Source organism: Stegastes partitus, unplaced genomic scaffold (genome assembly GCF_000690725.1).
Source record: "Stegastes partitus isolate 25-593 unplaced genomic scaffold, Stegastes_partitus-1.0.2 Scaffold44, whole genome shotgun sequence".
Lineage (NCBI taxonomy): Eukaryota > Metazoa > Chordata > Actinopteri > Pomacentridae > Stegastes > Stegastes partitus.
Genome location: NW_007577775.1, coordinates 303,611 through 311,712, shown reverse-complemented (window position 1 = coordinate 311,712; position 8,102 = coordinate 303,611).

Sequence of the window (8,102 nt, the reverse complement as noted above, 5' to 3'; positions counted from 1 at the left end):
TTTTTTTTTCCCCCTGCCTTCGCTGTAAACGGTCCAGCGCTATTTAAAATGATTGATTTTATTATTTCTTCATTTATTAAAGTACTACGTGAGGCTGTAGCGTGAGTAATCAGGACAACAGAAACTGACTCAGCACGAATGTCTTAAATTGGCACTTCACATTTCAGCAACTCAGACTCGTGTCTTCTTTATGAGTGTTTTGACTACATCCATTAGGCACAACACACTTAGGGGGTTTTATTTAAATGAAATTTAGGGTGAAATTCTAGAAAAATAGCCCTTCATGTTTAAAAGAGTCCTATTTAAAGAAACACTTTGAGCGGGACACATATGTTAAGTGCTTTTATGTCTGTCAAACCTTTGGGAAATGACTTTGTGAATAATATATACAGCAGAGGGAAGTGGACGGATTTTAATAAATGTCTTGTCACTGACTCAAGTCGTCCTATAAATGGGACAAATCCATTTTTACGTAATGCTTTTTAAATTTTTATTTTGTTATATCTATGTGCTCCGAAGTGACTGGGTGTGATCTGGACCTTTAAGGGTTAAAATCTGTGCTACTTGGAGTGTGTCCCCCCAGAAAAGGAATGAGGTCCCCGGGAATGTTTTACAGATAAAATAAAAAGAATCAGGAGAATGAGGGAAAGAAGAGAAGTTGAATATATATTTCATGTGATAAGAGAAAGATGAAGCGCGAGAAAAAAGATTCCATTACAGCTGCGACAGTTACAAAACTGCTGCTGTGTAGAGTAGCCTCTGTTGAAAAGATTGATGCAATAAGGACTGACCTTGGCTTGGAGCAGGAGTCGGTGATGTATGTATGAGCATCTCCCTGCTAAATGGACCCAGATTTGTAGCACTAATATACATGGAAGCCCAGTACCAAACTCGCCACGGCTATAAATCAACAGCCACTTTGGGTGTCATTTCTGGTTTATATTCTACTATTGTTCTGTGCTTTTAATTCGTGTCACTGCCATCTGTTCATTTGATGCAGTTTCATACTGTATGATTTGGCTGCAGAGATAGTGTGCAGACAATCCCTGTTAGACCATCAGAGTGGATTAACTGCACTGGTAAATTCCACCGAGGCTATCTCGCGGCCGCATGTAAATAGAATCGAGTGAAAGGAAAAAATAGAAATTTAAAATCAAAAGTTTTTATTGTTTGTCAGAAACTCGGCAGATTCGATATAAAACTAACAAAGAGCAAGAACAGCAAGAAAAACTCCTGTTCGAGCTCCGGTCCAAAAGGATGGTGGATTCGAACAGGATGTTTTGTTTTGTTTTTTCCAGAAAGCTATTCCTAAATTATAAAAATATTACCATTTATCTTTAATTTTCAACTGTGGCTCCATGGCCTTTGGTTCATGTTCACATAAAATACAATACAGCTTACTTATCAGCTTATATTGAAATTCATTTTGCATTTTTAAGGCCAGTTTCATCGAGGGAGTAAATTCACAGTTACTAACACAATTCACATGTGACCAATGATGCTCATACATCATCATACAAACCACAACAAACAGTATTAACACAATGTTTACACACAGAATGTATACAGTTTTTAATTTTAGATGTAAAAGCTATTTTACAAACTGTAAAGCCCTTTGAGGTAAATCTGTGATTTTGGCCTATATGAACAAAAGTAACTTTACTTGAAATCACATGCCAAAACATTAAACTGCATACCGCCACGATGCTAATTAATACTGACTAATCACTTTGATAATTTATGATGTTAGTGTTTTTGTGAAACATGATTCTAAACTGTGATGCCCACCACAGAAAACAAACAACACATTACTTATGAATGAGTCCAAGACACCACCATGTAATGGATTCATTTGCTCTTTATCTAAGATTAACATTAACAGGACTCTTTACACAGCACCACCCTCCTGAATCCCAAATAAGAGGATTTAGATTTCTGTTTTAGGATTTTTATAACCGTTTTTTTTTTTTTTTTTTTTAAAGGACTAATAAGGGGAGGAACAAACCTAAATAACAGTATTCTGCAGGACAAAACACTGTTCACTGCTTTGTTTGTGGCATTCTTCCTAGTGCATGACCCATATAACATATAAAACCAAACAAATGTACTTATTTGGTGCAATAACAAAGCTTTATGCTCGTTTCCATATTTTGCCACCTTCATCAAATGTGCAGCCCAAGTTAGTGTTAAATAGCAGAAATACTTCAATGCTTTTTAATCAGCTCAAAGGACAATTCTAGATTATTTGAAGGAATTGTTACTTCTTTTTTTTTTAACACATGCAGGAGTGGAATCTGTCAGAGCCCAAACAACACACAAGTATTGGGAAACATCTCCAGAATTTATGAGGGACATCTTCAAAACATTATGCGAGGCATTAGCCAGGACTCCTGACAGGAAGGTAGTGTTTCATACGCAGAGAGGTGCATTGATGGAACAATGTGACTGATTAAAAGAGTCATTACCAGGCTAGATTAGATACTGGTCAAACCCCGTTGCCATCTGCAACTATTAAATGTCAGGGAGATTGAGCAGAGAATGAATCTGCCACTGAGGTTGAAATGATACGGCTTGATTTCAATGAGACTTTCTCCCATCAACGGACTCCTTACTTTAGAATTAAGTGATAATGTAAGATTTAAAGAATAGGTAGCTAAGCAGGGCTGACATGGGAGATTGTTGAAACGTGCCTTTGGGATTAATTTAGAGAAAAAAAAACTGAGGAAAAAATCAACAAGACTCTCAAGCGCAGAGCTCAGCACTTTTTGATACGATGACGTACTCGGCGAAAACTTTTAAATTCCCCCCTCACACATCCTAACCTTAGATTCCTTTTTATTCCCACCACATATAGGGTAATATTTTCTCCTCCTTTATGTGTGTGTAGCGGGAAAACACGATGACAGAGGTCAAAATAGCCATTTTTGGTTTTCTTTTTTTAAATCCCCTGGCACTGTTGCAGGACATTGTGTCTTAAATTGTGTACATCACCCTAAACCTAAAATCATCCTCCACCGCCTTTAATAAAGCCCCCGATAAGTCCCCTTTCATCCCATGGCTGCTTCAATTTTAGTGTGCCACCGAAGTTATTTAATCAGTGCTGCAGTCTCCCATTCACAGTGTATTACCAATTCTGTCTGCGATCTTTATCAGTGCAGTGATGTATGTATGAGGCAGATGTTCCAAGAGGCAGAGGAAACAGAGGCCATGAATGAATGAATTATTGGACTCACGAAAAGGAGCTATAGATATAGAATTTTGAGCCCTGTAATATGTTTGCTTTCTCTCCCTTATCTTGCCAGACAAAAATATACCTTATCTCGGACTGCTGGGGTCCGCGTGAATGTGGAGCCTCTCCAGATCATCTTCTTGTTCAATTTCTTTGTGTTGCATTTCGATGGGTTGTTGCAGTTTGTTGGGGCTCTTGTTATTTCTGCTGTTGCGTTGTAACTCAGGACGGGATCTTCTGCTCTGTTTGGTGTCATTGCAGCCGTCGGTGAAGGTGAGGGGAGTGCGAGGAGCTGCTGCTTTTTGATACTGAGTGTACTTGAGTTTATGCAACAACAACAGAATCCAAACACACACACTCATGCATGGCCACACCCTTCATCCTACCCCCCCCCACCACCTCCACCAACACACACACACATACGTACCGTGACCTCCCTGCGTCCCAATTTGGGAGCCCTGACGACAATAAAAAGCAAAGATGCCAAATGTTTTTTCCCCATGTTTCCTGTTATGCGAATTTGCAGTGAGTGTGTTGAGAAAGGAAAGGGCATCTGCACACACACACGCATACACACATCCATACAGCTGCGAGCCAGAAATACACTAGGCTGCTGGATAATGAGGGTGGACAGGGCGGAATTATCACTTCACATCACAATAATATTATCCTTCTCACAACTCCCGCAGCATCTTCCATGACGGTGTGACATTTCCATTTTACTTGAGTTTAATCTTGGTCCTCTAAATAAAACCATAGCCTACAGGCCCTTCCCAAACTGACCCAGTCCTATTTTAATCACATGGAATTAAATAACTACAGTTTAACACTGTACTTGTTCTGACAGCAGTCATGACAAGTGGTTTGCACAACAAACTTCCCCTCTAGTCAAATAAAGAATAAAAACAAAATAAATGGAAGCTGAAGATGACAAGAGTGATACTTAGTATTTCTGAGAACTAAAGTGGGAGAAAAAAAGAAATCAACAAAATAAAGATTTTTGATGATTCATATCACTCTATTGTTATTTACAATTCTGCTCTTTCTTTCTTTTTTTAAATATATACAGCTGCAATATGTTTTATTTAGTGTCATTGTAGATGTAAATATGATGTCCTGTGATCTAGTGGCCCTTCATCATGGTTAACGTTGTTTTAATAACTATAGAAACCGACAAGCATCATTCATTAATATTCAAAAGCATTACAGATTCAGTCTTTATGTTATTGACTGGTCCTCTAAAAACTCTTTATTTCAAAGTTACACATTTAGGAGTTTTTTCCACGACCATAATTTCTTTCTGCCTTAAAATGCTCAGATGTAACGTTACGTTATTATCAGCTGCTGCAAAGATGATGCCAAACAAAATTTTGTTCTATTTCCTGTACGATGACAATAAAGCTTCTTCTTCTTCTTACGTAGTTGTTTTCCTCTTGAATGTGCCTTTCTGTCATCACTGACCCTCCCCACTGACTGCAGCTTGAGCACACCAGCTCACTTACAGGTCTGCTCAAACACTGTAAATCTGCTCTATGCTAATGTAATATACAATGGAATAGTTGAGTCATTCAGCCACAGATTCTGAAAAACAACAACTATACTACTACTACTAATAATAATAATAATAATAATAATAATAATAATAATAACAATAACAATAATAATAATAATAATAATAACAGAAAGCCCTACATTTTGTTCCTTAGGTTAGTTCAGTATAAAACCCCAGAAGTCTTAAAATCTTTTTCAGACTGTCATCAGTATGCTGCAGTATTAAGCTCATGATGTGTCTTCCATCCTATAAAAAAAAAAACCCCATATGGACATGTTAACAAGGTTAAAAAACACTTGATTTTCACCAAAAGGACCTTTAAGACTCCATCTACACAGTGGAAAGATTTCAAGTCGTAAAGTTCTGAAGTAACGAAAATAAATGTGATTTTAAAATAAATGAACAAGATTTATCTTTTAGTTGAATTAGCTTGACATTAATCAAAGATTTAAGTTAGTTGATTTTGCTAAAATTCTGCACTATTTTCTTCACTGTGCACAGTAGCACCAACACTAGGACCCGTCTTTTAACGCTCGACTGTCTTAAGAGCTTTACTAATAACCACTTTGGTACATCCAATGCAAACAGTCCAACCTGTCACAAATGCAAGAATGATTACAGTTCATGAAGTAAACGTCTCTGTGATTTTTACACAACGTTGTAGTTGCAGTTTGCTGCATCTTTTCCTCAATAATGTGATGTCAATTGTGAATGCCAAACTACACTGTTAGCTATATGATTTCTTGTGAAGAATATGTGCCTGCATGATATTTTTATTGGCACCTTTGAGTTTTTCTACAGGTCAAATAGCACAGCAAGAACTTCCATTTTGCATCCCTTGTCAATTCAAATGCTGTGCATCTCTCCCTGTGAGCCGGCTCTCCTCCTCCATCTCATTCCTTTGTTGCACTGGGGCTGAACACTATGTTAACCTAGTAATTGGCACTGGGCCTTCCCCATTATACGGCTTTCTATTGAGCCGTTCTACATGACTAGTTAAAGAAGATGGCATGAAGATTAATGAAGTCCAGCTAATACAGGAGGGGGGTACCTCTCCAACACTTCCACTGAGGAGATAGCAGAAACCAACAACAGTCTGCCCCCAGCTCAGCCGTTTCTCTCCACCTTTTTTTTTTATTTTTTTTTTTTATATTGCCTGCTTTAACCCGTGAACTCTGGACCCTTCCACTTGTAAAGCAAAGCCACCGCAGCGTCCTGGTTTGATTGATGTCGCTACAGCAGTCAGTCTTCTCCCTTTGAATTGAAAGGCCCAGCTCTCCAAAATAGATTTTCCAGCACAATTCACACTGGCTGCCAGTAGATAGAATGGCAGGGCAGCCATTTATGCAGTTTCATTTAAAACCATGAGGTAGCTGACGTGTTCATTCACTTTTGGCAAATGCCCCTTTGGATAAGGTCTGCAGTCTTCACTTTCATATTGTATTGAGAGGGTTTCGCTGCAGATGTTGAGCCAACAAAAAAAAAAAAAAAACAGTGAAATGATAAAGTAGAAAATGTGAACTCTCTGTGAAACTACAGATAAATACAACAGCCCCTTTGACACTGAAAACAAGACAGAATCACAGATAGACTCCTAAAATGTTTCTCTTTTTAAAAAAAAATCAGTTTCAGTGACTTATATAGTGTGTATATTACTATAAAAAGACAATCGCTGGCTTGGCAAGCATTGCACATGCTGAAATTTGTAATGAAATAAGCCCTTGTTTCTGGATTATAGATGCCACTGATTTAACACTATCTGCATGATTTGAGAACAGCATTATAAACTGGCGTTCTAATTTGGGAGGCACTAGGGGCGAGCAGGAAGAAGCTGTAAAAAATTATATTTTATCGCCTGTAAGTCTTTTAAGCAGACATTAGTTCATTTCTGTTCTGGTCTTTTTCACTCTGTTTTGGTCTTCTCCAACTCCTGTAGAAAATACATAGCTGCTAAACGTTCAGCTATGTTTAATAGTTAGTTTTTCTGCTGTTTTGGCTTAGGCAGAGTACATGGAAAATATCTGTCTATGGCAAACATCATTGACTGGAGACACTGAACCAAATCTGCAACGTTGCAAAACCAAAACAATGAGCAGAAAGATGCTCTTTACAACATATTTGATAAAAGCATATCTCACCTCCAAATAAACTTCTACAGCATAAATGCATTTGCCAAGAAAGCATGCAACGTCCTTTATTAGGACTGAGAGAGCGACGGCTCATTGCTAACCATGACCACGCTGTACCGACGGCCGCATACATTAAAACCCTACAACTGCTCAGATGCATCGCATGTGAAGGGTTGACTGCAGTTTGTTCTTTGGGTGCTCTTGTAATCAGATAAATTAACCAAAGCTATCAAAAGATTGCAATAACACTCAACGCTGCCATAAACCTAAGAGCTGCAACTGTGGCGGGAGCTTTATGACAGACATCACTAGAGCATGCTGATTTATTTGTGCACCCCTGTCCTATCGATCTTTCGTACCAAGGCCTAACTCTGCCTCTCAAGAGAGACCTCTCAAGCCAGGTTCTCACCGGCAACCATCAAAATCAACTCTAAAGCACCAGGATATTGAATGTGCATGTGTGTGTGCGTGTGTGTCGCTGTTTTTTATGACCCCGGACATGTGACAGTGAGTGGCTGTGGTTTTTTTTTTTAGTATATGCGTGTATGTATTCCTCTGGTGTTTGTGTAACATTAGTACATCAGGAAAGAACGCTGCTAATGAAATTAAATAGAAAGCATGTGTGGGTAGCAAAGTGACCCGTATCCCGTTTGTGCATGTAATCAATATTATAGCTTGGCCTCTCTCAGTTGTTACTTTAATCAAGAACAAGCTCTACCTCTCTTAATCGCTTGGTCCCAAGATGAATGTTTCACAAATGCTGCTGAACATATGCTTTGATATATGCACCTGATTGGTTTATGTAATATATGAGGGGCTTTCTTTTTCAATTGGTTCCAAGAAATTGTATAATTTGGATGGCAAATTTCATTAATTATTCTTAAACACTGAGGCCTTTTAAGAATCTCTCTTTTTTCACAAAGACACCTTTTTGCAGTTTTAATCATAAATGAAAAGTATGACACATAAGGGCACCCAATCATATGGTACATATTGCCTCATCCTTTTAACAAATATGTTTCATAGCCCTATTAAAAGGGGTCTTCATCTGTCCTGTCAAAAGGCAGCCTAGCAGGGTTTTTTAGTTTAATTACACTATCCAATTAAAAAAAAAAAAAAAAAAAGAAAAAGAAAGAAAAAAAAAAAACTCCGCCGCATCCTTTTAACAAATATGTTTCATAGCCCTATTAAA